Raw genomic sequence first — 17,848 nt, forward strand, 5'->3', positions numbered from 1 at the left:
AATAAATTACAAAAGAAAATAACCCGGTAAAGAGGCTGTTTTTGTCAAATGACAGCTTAGTATCAACACTGGAATATCCCCAATAAGGTAGTGTTAAATATTTCACAAGGTGTACGGCAGCTTTTAGGGCTGGAGTGCCCGTTCAACACCTGCCAGAAACAGCTCATGAAAAACTAACTCGGAATGGAAATATCCAGATGTCATGAACTCCTCCGGACCTCGTGAGCCATCACTCATGAAATAGGTATGCAGCGTGAAAATATGCTGCGAAAAGGAGAATATGAAGTCTGATTGAGAGAGGAGAGAATGCACGAGAAGAAGGAGAAGAAGGAGAAGAAGCAGAAGAAGAAGAAGAAGAAGAAGAAGAAGAAGAAGAAGAAGAAGAAGAAGAAGAAGAAGAAGGAGGAGAAGAAGAAGGAGGAGGTCTTGGCCTTTAATGTGATGTCTCTCAGTCGTCTCCATGAGCTGCCGACTTCCCCGCCTCCTCGCTCTCCTCTGCATCCCTCTCTCTCTCTCTATCCCTTCTTTTATCCCCCCGCCCCGCTCGTCGCTTCTCAATGTCTTTCTCCTGCACTTCCTAATGCGGAGCAGCATGGTGAGATGGGTATAATTTATTTATGGTCATGCATTGTCTGTGTGCGTGGGCTTAAGTAATACTCATCCGAGCTGCGCCGCTATAATACAAAGCCTCATTCCTTCTCTTATGCCAGAGATGAAACACAAGCGCCGGTCCACGAGTCTGAATGCTCAAAGACCAGGCAGAGTGTGTGTGCGTGTGTGTGTGTGTGTGTAGGGGGGCTTTGTAGAGCTCAGCGTGCTTTGTGTTAAGAACTACATGGAAGACAAACTGCCTCTACTTTTTTTTGCCGTCTCTTTCCCTCACTTTGCTTCTTTTTCTTCCATTTCTTTTTTGTGTGTGCAATGTTCCTCTATTCCCTTTTCATGCCGTCTTTCTTCCTGCTCATCGCCGCTCCCCTTTTATCTCCTCCTCCGGCTCCAGAGCTGCAGGGCGGGTCACTGCTGTGGTGGAGAGTCAAGAGCGCAGTGATGCAGAAGTGCTTTATTTCCACCAGAAAGCATCGTTTCCCCCATTAAATCTGGCCGGTGTTCTCCGTCTGTCCCGGAGCAGCTTTTAATGGCTCGTCCACGCGTCTCAGGGGAACCCGCGCAGTCAAGCAACGCGTGTTGCTCTCCGCCGCCGTCCTTCTTCCTTCGCCCTCGTCTCCAGAGAGCAGAGGGCGGGACATTTCATGCTTTCATCCCCAAAAAAAGAAATCACGGCGTTTGGTCCTTCTTTTTTTTTTGTGGTTCTTATTTGTTGAAAGACCGAGCAAATCTATACCACGCTCCTCTTGTTGTGCAGTTGCATTGAACCTGATGATTTCACTGAGATTGCAGCAGTTTGCTGCTCGTTTCTTTGCTAACCGTCAACGGCAAGTTTCCCTCAGAATTTTGTGCAAATTTGACCTCTGTAGAAGAAAACTTTTAAATCTATCAAACTTGTGTGAGCAACAGAACTTATTTCAGGCATCCAACCAGAAACTTCTTTCTTTTTTATTTTAAACGTTGACTTGGAGATCCAGGGACAGGAAGTGTAAAAACGCTGACTCACATCTGTGTTTTAGGACTCATTACTGAAACACTTCATGTTGAATTATGTAAAAAAGTTGGCGATGTCATAACTATCAAACATTACCAAACCAACACAATGGCAAAAATAAAAACATGTCTTGTGTAGGGACGCGCTGATCCGGCCTTCAGGCCCGACACTGAGCCTTACGATGTTTAACAGGAAGCTGGACACCTCAGCCAGGCGACCAAAAGATATAGATATAAATGTATTGATTTGTCATTTATTAAAATACCGGTGTGTCCCGATATACCTTAAGTTACTTGAGTCAGAATCGGACCGATGTCAGTAATCTGTGCAGCTCGAGTCCCGTGTCAACGTTAACATCACATCTCCAAGCAAAAACTGATGGAGGTTTAGATCTTAAAACATCAATAATGCACAATCGCTGCATCATAGTTTACACCGTATCGCAAAAAACAAAGCAGAGAGCTCATGTCTCAGTTCTGACTGAGGCGGCCATTACGTCTCTCGATCGCTGCTTGAGCCCGTCTCGCTTTTCCTGGAGATGCAGATAGTTGGGAGCTCGCAATCTGTTGCTGAAGCAGGAGCAAGTTGTGTGGGCGTGAGAGCAGAACAGGGCAAGGGAGGAACGCTAAACTATACACACACACACACACACACACACACACACACACACACACACACACACACACACACACACACGCACACACACGCACGCACCTGAACAAGCCAAGAGTAGGAGCTCCTTTCTGGAATCAGACAGCAGCGAGTGTCGTTCTAATTTCCTCTTCCCTCCATCCTTCCTTCCCTCCTTCCCTCCCTCCCTCCTTTCCTCACTCCCTCCCTCCCTCCTTCCCTCACTCCCTCCCTCCTTCCTTGCCTCACTCCCTCCCTCCTTCCCTCCCTCTTTTTTCCCGTTTCTGCCGAGCGAAGCCTAATGATGTCCCTTGTGACGAGTGCTGGTTAACTGCTAGCCATCAACACTCGCGGGCACGTATAGAGACAGAGAGTGCGTGCACGCCGCCACGCACGTGCGCACACACACACACACACACACACACACACATACACACACACACACACACCGGACTCGCTCACATATTTTGGCCAGCAGCTGGTAGCTTTGCCAACTGTGTCCTCCTGACTTGAAGAAGATATGGGGAGCAGATGTGGCTCTATTCTGCCTGACAGGTCTGGAGGAAGAAAACAAGAGCCAGCAGACTGTGTGTGTGTGTGTGTGTGTGTGTGTGTCTTGTACTACTTGGAAACATACAAACAGATTTGTCTTCTATGGCTGTGACCACATCTTCATTCAGGCTCTAACATACTGAGCGGAGGAGAACACGTCTGCATCGCATTAGCCTAGAAAAGCCTCCTTTCTCTCACGATACGTCCTCCTCTTCTTTCTGAGCCACGAGAGGAAACATCGTGAGCCGCTTCGTTATCTCCTCTGCCTTGTTGGAGGAAACGTGGTGCTGTCCTCTCAAGGAACCTTCTGCCTGCCACGCCCACCCACAGGTTACATGACACCCGTCACAATAAAACATCAGATTAAAGCTCCCATGAATAGCACACACTCAAAATTATCAGCTGTTTTTTCAGGATTTCAAAAGATGTTATCTCACCAGGCAAATCTTAAAGAGACAGTACACCCAAACACTTTGCACTTTTCTTTCAAAATAATCCACAGAGCCAATATATAGTAAAAAAAAGAACAAAGTTAAAATAAACTAATAAAAAGACCACGTAGTCCCATTATATGAGAGAGAAGACAGACAAGTCAGAGTCAACTCACACCGAAACAATCCAGATTGATGAATTGAGACTCGAGGAAAATATGTATTGTAGCTTTTAGGGTGAACTGTCCCTTTAAGGCTCCATTTTTAGGTTCAGGTTACGCCGGTGTAGTTTTAGAGTCAGGCATATTTCATGACAGAACACTGAAATCAGTGATACAATCCAAGTGATTGAGATTTGCCTGGACTCCCTCGTCTGCACCTCTCTCCATTTCTTCACAGACATTCACAGCCTCCACATAAAAACAGATATTATCACGGCTCCGACTATCTGAAATAAAGACGCACGGGACTCGCACACCGGCTTGACCCGCGCTGCTACAGGATGAAAAGAAGTATTTGAATTTAAAGACGCCGCTGTTTATGCCTCCGCGGCTTGTGAATATTAAGCACCGAGCATGATCCAAATCCAATACTCCATGCGGAAGCGGCGGCGCGAGGGCACGAGTTCATTTGAGCTGGAGTGATTTATAATGAATTCCTCCCGTGAGGCACGAAGCCGAATAAACACACTGCACACGCAAATATTGAATTATCAAGTGATGGCGAAACGTTCCCGGGGGGAGATTTCTGAGTCGCTGACATTATCCATCACATCCAGACATGTCACCGCATGTGTGCGCGCGTGTGTGCTTTATTTGCATCTGCATAAGCATGTTGAACCAGACGTTACTAGAGTTTACGCACCGTGTCATGCGTCTTGAGGTGAAGGGATTATCTGCAAGTGGGCTCATTTGCTTTATATGGGGATTAATAGGGAGTAATTTATCTTTAATCTCATCAGATAGGGCTCTAAGCAGTGTTTAGACACTGGAAACTAACATGGTGTCTGCAGCCATAACACACACACACACACACACACACACACACAGTTGAGCGATTAACAAGTCATTTGCATTGTGAATGCACTAATCAGGGACAAGGCCGTAATTATACTTAGTGACAATAGCGCAGAATGCTTGTTGGACTATTTACTGGATGAGTCAGTCTGAGTAACTGTCAGGAGCCTACACACACACACACACACACACACACACACACACACACACACACACACAGTTAGTATGGTCTTGTAATGCTACTTCTCACATGTATTCACAGATTATAACACGTGGAGAGCACATTAAACAAGTGTTTGGCTGAAGCCGACTCTGTACTTTATTTTATATATATATATATATATATATATATATATATATATATATATATATATATATATATATATATAGACCTGATTACAGTTAATTTAAGTGAGTGACGAACAAGTTTTTAGACTTGCTATAAAGCATTCACCAAATTATGAAAAAACTTTCTCGGTCACGAACTTGCACACGGAATGAGGCGGAGGGCGTGCACACAAGGGATTTACTGAACACCAACGTCATTTATTAAACTACAATCAGGACAAACCCAACAATGGAGCAGGTAGAGCAGCAAAGTCAGCACAGAAAAGGATGCATTGGATGTTCGGCACGGAGAGTGTGGACGTGTTGAAGATGCAAAAGCAGATTGTGGGTGTAAATAGCCAGAAAACTATGCCGGCTCACATGCTGCAAAATACAGCCGGTTATGCAACACAACATCCTGCACACTGCAGCTGACATACTACGTATGGGGACATGTTTCTGGCATGCACACTCGGATGGTAGAACGGGTATTGGACCCTCCAGTCGGGCAACTAACTGCTGAAGTAGTTTTGGTTTTATCTGTCCAGGTTCATCCCAAATCAATGGAGGTGAATACGATTAAAGTCACGGTGCTCACAGGACGGAGATATTATACAATGTATGTAACATAACTAAAACTAAGTCAACTAAAATCAATTAACCTTAAATTTAAAACAGCAGTTGCTTTTAGATTCAAAAGAAAAAGGTGTATCCATATCTGTGGTTGGGAAGAATATTTACTCTCTGGTAAGATTACAGGTTGCTGTTCTGCTGAAATGTACAGTCAACAGTAAATTCACTATCAGCAGCGATGACTTGCAAAAAAGTGATGCCCAAGCCACCTGCACTGGCCCTCTGGCTTCACTACAACAGTCCGGTACAACGGCAGCCACTCCACCCTCACTCAAACAAGACCCAGAGATATTGGACTTCCTCGCTTGGACTCGCTCCAAACCTGGAGGGAGCAATCCATCGTTTTCCTTCTCCTCCAGAGAACCATGACCTCACACTTGGGGAGGTTCTGACTCTGATGCTGACAGCTGCACATTATGCAGAAACGCTGCCCCAGTGCGCGCTGAAGGCCGCGGTCGGATGGAGCCAACGAAACCACATCATCTGCAAAGAGGAGAGCTGCGATGCTGAGGACCCCGAACAGGACGCCGTCCTCCCTCCGGCCGCGTCAGTAAATATCACAAACAGAACGTGTGACGAGGAACAAGTGTACCAAGTGTGCTCTATCTTTGGTTATAGAAGGACGGGATGGCTCGTGTATAGAGTAATGGAGGATGAATGCAAATTAAACTAAAGCAACCGAAACATTGACAACTCAAATTGCATACAAAAATTATTCGCCGATGGATAATTAATAGTGTGAAGTAACATCCTGTCTATAATCCATCAATAAGAGCGTATTTTGAACATGATAGGATATATTATGGTATTTCAGATAGGTGGGGTGCGTTGACAAAAATTCAGAGCGCCAAAATTCAACAACCGGAGTAACTTGTGACCTCCCTTTATTATACGAGCAACAGAAATCTCACAATCTCAAAATCCGAGCAAATCAAACTAAACTATCTGCCATGATTAAGAAAAAACATACGCGCATGTTTTGTTGTAAATTGGGTAAACTGACCCTTTAGAAATAAAAGAGCTGAAAATATCCATTTGATTAAACGGTTGAACCACACTGTTCACCATGTTTGTAATGGCGTTCACCTTTTAATACTATTTTCACTGTCTTTGAAATAGGACACTAAATCCGTGACACAGCACTTTGAGAGCGGCGAGGACGCGGTGACATTTAACTTAATGCACATGGCCTTTTTGAATAATTCTGTCAGCGTGATCCGACAAGGTTATTGGAGGTTGGCGTGACTGTTTGTAACGGCGGAATAATGAGTTCAATAAAAAGAGTTCGGTCTCCGTGTCAGTTGAGGATGTTAAAAAAAAGGAGAAATTTGTTCACAGTCCTTGACATGTACAGTAAAACCGATAAAAACTCGTGTTGAGATGTTTTAGACAAAACAGCTTTTGCGAAGAGGAGAACTGTGTGCAGCAACTCCCGGGTTGCAGAACGGAGAGACCAACACACACGCACACACACACACACACACACACACACACACACACACACCGCCTTGTCACAACTCTTTTTTAGCTCTCATCTCAAATGAGAACATGCCCTGGGCCGCACTGGAAGAATAGAAGCCAGAGACAGAAAGAGAAAAGAAGAAAACAAAAAAAAGAGAGTACAGAGAAGGACAGAAAGGGGAATAAAAAATGGAAGAGAAAAGCTAAAGGGGAGAACATGCGGTGATAAAAGGCCAAACCAGGGAAGTACAAGGGGGCACAGAGAGAGAGAGAGAGAGAGAGAGAGAGAGAGAGAGAGAGAGAGAGAGAGAGAGAGAGAGAGAGAGAGAGAGAGAGAGAGAGAGAGAGAGAGGCTGTGGATTAGCCTGTTGGGCCAGCGGTGAGAAAGTGTTGTGGTTCACTGCAATGTCTCAACTTCTCCCTTCTCCTTCTCCTCCTTCCTTCTCCTCCCTCCTCCTCCTCCTCCTCTTCCTCCTCCTCCATCCATGCCTCCCACCAACTCCCCCTAGCAGCTATTTAACATGGAAATTGATTTAAACAGAAGCTGAGATCTCTGCATCGGGACCCGAGGACAGGTGCCCGTAGTCAGCGGAGGAGAAGCTAATGAGAGGTGAGAGACCCGAGCAGAGCGAACAAGCAAAGCAGAGGGCACGAGGAGACCGGGGAGAAATTAGAGGGAAATTGGAAAGAAATGAGGGAGTCGAAATTTTATGATTTCCAAACTCCTGCTCTCAGCCAACAGAGAGAAATGCATAAATAAAAAAATAAACAAATGAGCAAAGTGCGAGCGTTGGTATGTGAGTCTGTGCGTGTGCGTGTGTGTGCGTGTGCGTGTGGGCGTACAGCTCCAGTCTGCGGGTTAACGATGGATTCCAGTCATGCAGAAGAACTGGTAGTTCAAATTTCACCTCCGCAGAAGGAAAGTTTATGGTGAAAAATAAATAAAATCCAGTAAAGTAGAATACAATTGCTCAATGTGCAGCTTGTGCAGGAGCAAAGGTCAAAACAAGCATCGTATACGAGGGCTTAGAGAACTTTTGCTCATTGGTCTGACCAAGTAGCGAGGCCCGAGGACTTAGCTAGACCTCGACTAGCTAACGCACTTTACCTTTGACCGTGAGAGTAGACAAATGAAAAGGACAATAAGGCTGTAATGCACAATCGCAAGAAATATTGCTCTTTGAGGTGTACATTATCAAGAATTAATGAACGATGTGCGGGCCAGATGGCGAACAGACGGTTGTAAAGTCCATTAATTCATGATTAAGGACACCTAGAAGGGGTTTTATGCTGCTTCTAACATGGTCACTTGCCAAAGGGGAACAGAAAAAGTGGGACCATTAGTTTATAATTTCATGCATTTTGCATGAATGTTTTCAACAATCCGTTCACTCTTTTTCCTGCCAACCCTGAGGGTTCGCTAAAACTTGGAGCAACCATTGCTGTCACGTGAGATTCTACTGCAATGGAAATGTAATTCACTGCTCCAGTAAATAGGCCCAGCCTAAGAACTGTAGAAGGCTTTGGGGCTTAGCTACAAGATGAAAGCTAACGTGATGTACGTAAGCTAACGTGATGTACGTAAGCTAACGTTATGCACGTAAGCTAACGTTATGCACGTCAGCTAACGTTATGCACGTCAGCTAACGGTATGCACGTCAGCTAACGTTATGCACGTCAGCTAACGTTATGCACGTCAGCTAACGGTATGCACGTCAGCTAACGGTATGCACGTCAGCTAACGTTATGCACGTCAGCTAACGTTATGCACGTAAGCTAACGGTATGCACGTAAGCTAACGTTATGCACGTCAGCTAACGTTATGCACGTAAGCTAACGGTATGCACGTAAGCTAACGGTATGCACGTAAGCTAACGTTATGCACGTCAGCTAACGTTATGCACGTCAGCTAACGTTATGCACGTCAGCTAACGTTATGCACGTAAGCTAACGGTATGCACGTAAGCTAACGGTATGCACGTAAGCTAACGGTATGCACGTAAGCTAACGTTATGCACGTAAGCTAACGTTATGCACGTCAGCTATCGTTATGCACGTCAGCTATCGTTATGCACGTAAGCTAACGGTATGCACGTCAGCTAACGTTATGCACGTCAGCTAACGTTATGCACGTAAGCTAACGGTATGCACGTAAGCTAACGGTATGCACGTAAGCTAACGTTATGCACGTCAGCTATCGTTATGCACGTCAGCTATCGTTATGCACGTCAGCTAACGGTATGCACGTCAGCTAACGGTATGCACGTAAGCTAACGTTATGCACGTCAGCTATCGTTATGCACGTCAGCTAACGGTATGCACGTCAGCTAACGTTATGCACGTCAGCTAACGTTATGCACGTCAGCTAACGGTATGCACGTAAGCTAACGTTATGCACGTAAGCTAACGTTATGCACGTAAGCTAACGTTATGCACGTCAGCTAACGTTATGCACGTCAGCTAACGTTATGCACGTCAGCTAACGGTATGCACGTAAGCTAACGGTATGCACGTAAGCTAACGTTATGCACGTAAGCTAACGTTATGCACGTAAGCTAACGTTATGCACGTAAGCTAACGTTATGTTCGTAAGCTAATGGTATGTTCGTAAGCTAATGTTATGCTTGCAAGATGTAATGTCAATAACGTTGGATAAAGTTGGCGAGCAGTATAGTTGATTCGACAGTAAGACTAGCTAGCTATTTAGCCACGTCATTGTAGTTGAATCGTGAATGAGATGTGAAGACGATCGCTTTATGCTCCTGTAGAATTGTTCCAGTTGATCCCCTGTGGAGTTCAGAGGAAGCGGCACAGAGGACGACACTCTTTTAACTGGAACTAATTGGTCGGCGTCCATTATCAGGGATTAATGCACGCCCTGCAGCCAATCATAATGGAGTATTCAACCAGCCAATGGTGCAAGAAAACGACAAAATGAAGCGATATTCATCATAATTTACTGCTGCGTAGCGTTCCACACAGAAGCAGTGTTTGCAATCTATATGAATGACGTAGAGTCAACAATAGCCGATACTTTGAACTTCCCTCGTTAGTCTTTATTTTCAATGTGGTCGTCTCCAACAGCCTATTCTGGGTTGCATGGCAACGCAACTCCAAGGTAGCATCCTGAGGTTGAACTGCAGGGATATTGAAAGAGAAAACATTTTACACGTGTAGATGCCGAACACTGGCATTGCCACAGGTGCAATCAAAGCTTCGCATGTGAGGGAGGCAATACCTACAATGGATCAAAACATTTGAGGAACATCAATCTGCAGAAATGCAGTTTTCCGACAGTTTGGCTCGTCCACCGGAGGTGAAGGTTAGCGATGCCATACGTAGTTTGATAATAACAATAGGTTAATAATTGCTAACCTAATTGTTTAGCTGCAAATGTACTTTAGAGAGTCTGGAACTTGGTCTATACCTGCTCAAGAAAGACGATTCGTTTATGTGGAACCCTTTCTGATGTAATAGTAATTTCTTCTCACAAAATAATTAAAAAGGAACCGATAAGAGTATCGATAAGAGCACTGGTATCGATAAAATCCAAACAATACCCATCCGTACTTTAAAGCTCCCCCTCGCTCCCTTCTGAAAATTGCATCGGGCCTCCCACCGATGCGTCTCCCAGATCGGGTTGAGGCGACGGGGGGAAGCAACTTCATTATCTTTGATGGAAATCAGTCGTGACAAAGAGGCGCGAGGACAACACACGAACCGGTCCGGCGGGAGCGCCGCTCTTTGTTTCCCCCTCACGCCGTACCTGAGCTGTCTGCACGTTAAAAGGAAAGGCCGGCTCCAGAGCATCTCCAGTCTCATTGATCTCGGCTAGGGGCAAGAGGGGGACCGCAGGAATTCAAACATGTGAGCGCGGCGCTTGTGCTGACGCGCGCGCCTTTGAATATCAATGGGATTAGTGAAAGGTCTGGCTGTCGACAGCTTTCAGACTGCAAACTACACTAAAATACGGCCGTGTTGCTCTTTAAAATGTGATCGCGCAATTTGATAAATGTTATTTAGGAAGCATGACAGGTGTGACATTTCCCTCCCACACACAGATGTAAAGGCACTTCTCATTCCCGCTCGCTTTCCATCACTCTCTCGCTCTCTTATTTCTGCAGAAACTGATACACACGCACACACACGCACACACACACACACACACACACACGCACACACACGCACGCACACACACGCACACACACGCACGCACACAGAAGCACTCGCTGTTCTCTTTCACTCCGTCTTTCATTAATAAACAAACCGAGATGTGCTTCCAGTCTCTTTCCTCTCGCGCGGGACTCGCTCTGAGAGTATCTCACTTTGCACTGCGGCATCCAACGGCGTCTTCCATGGCAACCATTTGAAAAGTAAGATTCATCCACTTTATATAGCTGGCCTAATTTGTCTGCTCCAGCCCCCGCTGAGGCGCCGCCATCCGCCATGACGACTGGGCCCTGTGCAGAGGATACAGGCGGCGTGAAGGGAGGGAGAGCGGGGAACAGAAGTCCCTGCGCGAACATCAACATTTAGTTTGTCAAAAGTTCGGTGTTCTACTTTTAAGAACGCCTCGAAAAAAGACCTAAATAAAAGTAAGCGAGGAGCATTATGATGTGAAAACATATACCGGAGTGCTGACGTTGCAGACACCTTGAAATGGTCCATGAAGCAGAGGAGGAGACGAAGCTGTGCCAATAAAAGAACCGAGCGCGTGTGAGACACCGAGCCACTCGGCTCTGACGCGTCACAGCCCCACGCCGCCTGCTGTGCATGCAGCAGAGACACCAAACTACTGCACCAAACTACTACAACACTAAACTAACTACAGCACCAAACTACTGCACCAAACTAACTACAGCACCAAACTACTGCACCAAACTACTACAACACTAAACTAACTACAGCACCAAACTACTGCACCAAACTAACTACAGCACCAAACTACTACAACACCAATCTACTGCACCAAACTACTACAACACTAAACTACTCCACCAAACTACTACTCCACCAAACTACTACAACACTAAACTACTGCACTAAACTACTACTCCACCAAACTACTGCACCAAACTACTACAACACTAAACTACTCCACCAAACTACTACTCCACCAAACTACTACAACACCAAACTCCTGCACCAAACTACTCCACTAATCTACTGCACTAAATTACAACACTAAACTACTCCAAACTACTGCACCAAACTACTCCACCGAACTACTGCACTAAATTACAACATTAATTACAACACTATACTACTGCACTAAACTACTAAACTTCAACACCGCACTAAAATACTACACTAACCTACTGCGCTAAACTACTGCACCAAACCACCGCACTACACTACTAAACTACTGCACTAAACTACAACACTGAACTACTGCACTGAAGTACTACGCCAAACAGAAATATTACAATAAAATAAAGAGTTGCCCTCTTACAAAGGATTTTTAGTAAAAAATCATTTGTCAGGTGTTTTTTTTAGGGCCAAACATCGTCTCACTGGAGCATGCTGGGTCTTTACATTTGCATAAGCCTTTCCTCTTGTTGTATGAAGTGTTTTTAGAAACGTGGGCGGTACATGAAAGACAGGAATCAGATCTGTGAGACGGAGAAAAAAAACAACCTACGGCCGACTTGTGATTTTGCGGGTACTAATATGTCGTTTATCTTGATCATTTGTGTTTGTTTTTACTCCCACAAGCCCGCAGGTTACTGAAATGTGCTCGTTAGTGAAATCCGATGTTGTCAAGTGTACTTCTGAGAGATTGACGGGGCGAGTTGACGGAATATACGTAAGAACTTGAAGCTAACGGTTACCCTCTTTTTAATTACACCACGGTTTTTTTTTCCAAATGGTTGCTGCATTGTAGCAACGTAAATGTAGTTAAACAACAATGTGGTTGCGGAGATAGTCAAGGAAACGTTGGGCGCGGTTACCACAAGGTTAAGACATCCAGGAGAACCGAAGAGACGAGAGTTGACCCAGTGTTGTCTAGTTATTCTGGCTTTGTGTGTTTCTCATTGGCCGGCTTGAGGGCTGTGACCACGTTGAGCGAGATGAAGGTTTTCCGGATATGTGCGCGTTCACGGCGTTCTTCAACAGCCCGCGAGGTCGATCCCTGATACACTGACGCTGAAACGGGAAGAGAGGTTTTCAGTGGGCATCTGCTAACGTTTACTAGCAATCAAAGCATTGAATATGTAAAACAACACAAAAAAGAAAAAAGGGAACACAGCTGCTGTCATAAAACAGAAAGTAAAAGCGTGGCAGTAGGCTAAACAATTACACTTACTAGCCACTGCTTTTAATTGAAACAGTCATAATTACCCCATTCAAGGAATTAACGGGACTCGTCATCTGCACTAATCTGCAGTTGAAGACTTTTCCTTGAAGAGAGCCGTAGAATTTAAAATGTTACTCCGGGAAATGAACCATGAAGATTGATTATGCATCGTTTTGTTTTCCCCTCCTTCACTCCCAGCAGACGAGTGATCCAAGTGAAACTCTGGGCTCCACTACCTGTTGTTTCATAATCGAACAGTCGCTGTGAACTGAGCCTGTGCAACTTCATCAGCATTTTTTAACCATCAGCTCAGCGAGTGTAATAACGTGTTCATCCAACCTCGAACAACAATCAACCAGGATGAATAAAGTCTGGCTCTGGAGCCGGCTAGCGATGCAGAATACATCTCCAATTATGTGCCGCTACTCTTCCTGCTGTCAAGGTAACTGTCTAATCTCCGTTTAATCTGCAATCTAGTTTTTTTTACCTTGCAAGGGGGAAAGAATACAGTTATTATAAACATATATCTTCCCCTCACACTGCGGCGGTGTCACAGTTCAGCATCATCTTCTGGTCATTATGCATCCTGCTGTTTTACACCATGTACTTGTTGCAGCTTTGCAAATCATTGTAGATGTTTTCCGTCTCTTTGTTGTCATTCTCCATCTTTTTATTGCCATTTTGCATCCCTTTGTTGCCATTTTGCATCTCTCTGTAGCCTGTTTAGCGTAGTGTAGATGTATTTTGCGCTTCCGTCGATGTTTTGCATCGATTTGTCGCCATTTTGGATCTCTTTGACTCATTGAAATTAAAAGGTGACCAACATGTCAGTTCAGAAACATCCCTTCCTGATTTTGTGTTTCAGGAGGCCCAGTGACTACCAGAAAAGCTGATTTGTGAGATTTGTGAGGCTGAAAGTTTACATCTGATCCAGATGAAGTCACATTTCTTACTAATTGTAATGAAGTTGTGAAGTGAGAATTTTGAATGACGGTCAGAAATGTTTAGTTTAATAAGAACACCGTCATGTTGGAAGTCATAAAACACAGGATTAAAAAAGTTAACTAAACCCATGAAAACGCATCCAACCCGATGGACTGTTCAGTGTAAGGAGGTTCATTCCTCAACCCATGCACAGCACTTCATCATTCTATTCATCACAGAGGAAAAAATACTAAATCCTCCAATTTGGAGAAGTGTTTTTCCCCGGGGGCCTCAGTCATTTCCTAAAACAGCTGAGCGCCACAGTTTGAATCAAACATTACTCCATCAGGAAGAAAAGCAACATTTGTTTGTGACTATTCTCAGCTGCAGATTAATACGCCAATGCTGCGTATCAGATTCAAATCAGCAGCCGTGGAAGTGGGCGAGGAGGAATAAGATCGCACAGCATTGAATACTCGTTATAGGACCATTATTTTTGAGATTATATCAATCACCAGCCTCCTCGGAGTCTCTATTGTGCATCGTTGATGCCCTTCTTTTGAGCTTCTGAAAAAAATAAAAAAATACAAATCTATACTTGTGCAGACTTCTCCTCACACCCTCTTCATCTTCAAAGCGTCCCCCGCCGTTGTCCCGGTCAGCTCGACCCACTTGGAGCGCCGCGAGCCGCCTCAGAGTCCCTCCTTGGCCCGAAGGAAGCGGCAGCTGATGTGCATCCGTGGGAGGCCGATTGTCACCGTCTTCACACGCACCAGCAGGCCATGTTCCTCCGATGGTGCGAATCCGCCGGGACAAGACGATGCAATCCAGCTGTCCGCCGCGACAGCCCCATAGTATCTCCACCTTCTCACACACACACACACACACACACACACACACACACTCTCCCCCAGCCTCAAAAAGACAGGACAGCCTGGCCTCCCGTCTCTCACCTCACTCCATCTATTCTCCCACGTAGCGCCGTGCGAGCGGTGCACCGGCAAACCACGCCGCCGCCGCCGCCGCCGCAGCCAAGAGGAAAACATCACAGACGGATTACACGGGCTCGCTCACATTCAAGTCTACTTTTATTGATCATTGCACAGTAACATTTACTTTCTTTTTCCAGCCCGGGCGCTCGTGACAGTTCGTCGATTCAAACAAAAGGAGACGGCTTCCACACCATCACTTATCTTTCATTAGATTACAGGAGGCACAGAAATCATTATTTTGGACGTAATGGCACATAAAAGGCTGAAAAATGAGGTGTTTTGGATATGGGCTGTTGACGTTTCATCTCCAATGATGGTTTCTATCCTAATATCTAATGCTCCTTCCTCTAAGCTGCTCGCTTTTTCAATAAACTAAATGGAGCCTCAGACTTGGCTAATGCCGCCTCTGACCGGCGAGTCGGGACAGAGAAATTTGTTTTTAATACAGGGAAGTAGAGTTTTGACCTCTAAATGTAACTCGGCACCACAGGCAGCCGTAATATCATCAGCTGTAATGGCGGGAAAATGGCGTATAGAGGGTTATCAAATCAACAGAGGTGTGATGGATAGATGGAAGGGAAGTTAGTAATGTCTGCCTTCGCCCTCCGTTCCTCTTCTCACACGCGGTCCATCTCGCCGAATTATCACACTTGGATGGCGAAAGCGCTGCGAGCGGGCCAATGTTGGTTGTGGAAGTGTTGCACATTTTGCGTGGAGGGTACATGCAAATAGGCCGCCGCATTAGCATTTAATATCCTCGGGGCTGCGCGGGCCGTGCAATGCCAAGTGTGTGTGTGAGAAAGTGTGTGTGTGTGTGTGTGTGTGTGTGTGTGTGTGTGTGTGAGAGAGAGAGCGCTTGTGGGGAAAAAACGGCCTCAACGAGATAGTGATCCGCCCTCTCCGGGCGCCTCCAACGCTTCAGCACTGAGTCTAATTTCACGCAGCAGTAAGGCATGCAGACCAAATAACACGCGGCCAGAATGTGAAAAAAAAGGAATGAAATAGTTGAGATGCAGATGTCACACAATTTGAATGGGGATGGAAGACAAATAGAAAATACAGCTTGCCTTGCAGAAAGTGAAATGACTTTGATTCATGTCTAATTCAAAGGATTAATAGAAATTAAAAACAATTTCACAGCCCACTATAACAGGAGTGCTCATTTTACGGTGCATCAGGCTGTAACAATTACATTTGTTCGGAGGAGTGGGAGGTCTGCGGGAGCGCGCAATCAGCGAAGCCTTCAAGTGGGTTGTCTTCGCCGTCGGAGAAATAATTACACAATGCAGAAGTGATTCAACGGAGAGGACAAGAAGGAGAAAGAAATGAGAGTCAGTCTCTGGTTGTTTGTGGATTTGCTGACCGGCTGCGGGCGTAGTCCTGTTCCAGTGGGAGTGTGAGCTCCTCTTCATCAGCTGGCTGCTGCGGGTCACTTGGCAGTCGGACACCACCACCACCCCCCCCACCCAGAAGCAGAGCTGGGCCTCGGGCCACTCCTCCCTCCCTCCTCCCCCCCCAGAGAGCTTTATCTGACCACCTCCATCACGCCGAGCTGCTCCAGAGCACGGCTTCACTGCAGAGGGAGACACACACAAATCACAGGCGGAGTCACTGGGACGAGTCCACATGCAAACGCACGTCCTCCTCTACTTCACGCTGCTCTGATGACGGATAAGGATGCAGGGAAAGACCCCCCAAAAAAGCCCACTTTTCAAGTACATTCTCAAGCAGTGGCTGTTGTGTTAAAAAGGTCATTTTCCTGCCAGGCTGCTTCATGAGCGGCAAGGCAATATTTTTGTTAAGCAAGACATAATTACTGCCACGGCGAGTCATTTTGGATTCATGCATATACATCATTTTGGCTCGACCGTAACAGCCAATGAGAAGCAAAGAACAGACGCGTCTCTTTCAAACCTCGAGCACAGGCTGAAAACAAAACAACCCCAAAATGTTTCCATCATTAAAAGTCTTGCTCTGAAGGGACTTTCGTGAAAAGAGTTCCACTTGTGCTGCTTTGTCAAACCGAGCTAAAAATCCATCAGCGCTCGCGTCAAACGCGTTCCCCAAACAAGCGAGTGACCTTTCCATCTCAAAGGGTTCTTTAAGCGGTTCGTTATCCCGCTTCCCTCGGCTGAAATGACAGATAGGTTCCTCAACTCTGGCCACCGAGTGGCACCTTCTTTTCGAGCCTTCATTTAACTTTTTCCTGCCTTCAAGGCGCTGGACGGAGACAGGAGAGCAGAGCATCCTTGTGACGCCTCTCTGCTGCTGCAGGGTGCTGGTTCCATCACCACAGGCCTCTGGTCCCGCTTTTCTCCCTTCTGTCAAGACAGCCTTGAGCTACGGATCCTCATTAGTCACTTTTCCCTGAGACCGGCTCGGTGTTCTCCTCTCGCTCAGACTCGTTGAAGGACACACATACGCACACACACACACAGACACACACACACACCGAGGCACCTTACAGGAGCCGGGCCATCATCAGAATCAACCAACCTTTGAAATGCTGTGAATATCACCAGCGAGCTGCTGCTGCTGGATGTTGCAGCGGCGGACACGCCCACAGGCGTCTGCAGCCACGTTTCTTGCACAATAAATGGTCTTTTGGGGAAAAAAAAGGACCAAAACTGGTGGTTTGAGGCTATAACCGACACATTGTATAACAGCTTGAGATGGCTGTTCTACCACACGGGGATGTGTGTGTCCGTTTATTTTGAACTTGGTGTTGCATGCAGGGACTAACACATGAAACTCTCCTTAGTCGTGATTTCAGCTGCTAAAAGACATTATTATATTATATATTATTGGAAGACCCAGAGATATACAGCAAATATTAGGCTACGACCTGTAGCCGGTTAGCTTAAAGTTAGCTCTGCTTAATGAGAGTGGAACATCTCGCCTGGCTCTGTGCAAAAAAGGTATCGTGAGAAAGTGTGACAACAACAATGCAACAATTGCCAGTTCCACAGGGAGATGTGAGAGAC

General features: G+C 45.8%; 1 protein-coding gene across 5 annotated transcripts in view; it reads right to left on the reverse strand.

Annotated features, from left to right (window-relative positions):
* khdrbs1b (KH domain containing, RNA binding, signal transduction associated 1b) overlaps positions 1–17,848 on the reverse strand; it is a 48,773-nt gene that overhangs the window by 18,674 nt on the left and 12,251 nt on the right. For 4 of the 5 annotated variants that reach the window (XR_011077456.1, XR_011077453.1, XR_011077455.1 and 1 more), the window contains one exon: positions 16,360–16,437. The exons of the other annotated variant lie outside the window; for it this stretch is intronic. The gene's annotated coding sequence lies outside the window, so the exon portion shown is untranslated. Of the gene's footprint in view, positions 1–16,359; positions 16,438–17,848 lie in introns of those variants that run through there. 5 annotated transcript variants of the gene reach the window in all.

This window comes from Clinocottus analis, unplaced genomic scaffold, assembly GCF_023055335.1.
Source record: "Clinocottus analis isolate CAN_PGR_092001 unplaced genomic scaffold, fCliAna1.0.p SCAF_14, whole genome shotgun sequence".
NCBI classification, from domain to species: domain Eukaryota; kingdom Metazoa; phylum Chordata; class Actinopteri; order Perciformes; family Cottidae; genus Clinocottus; species Clinocottus analis.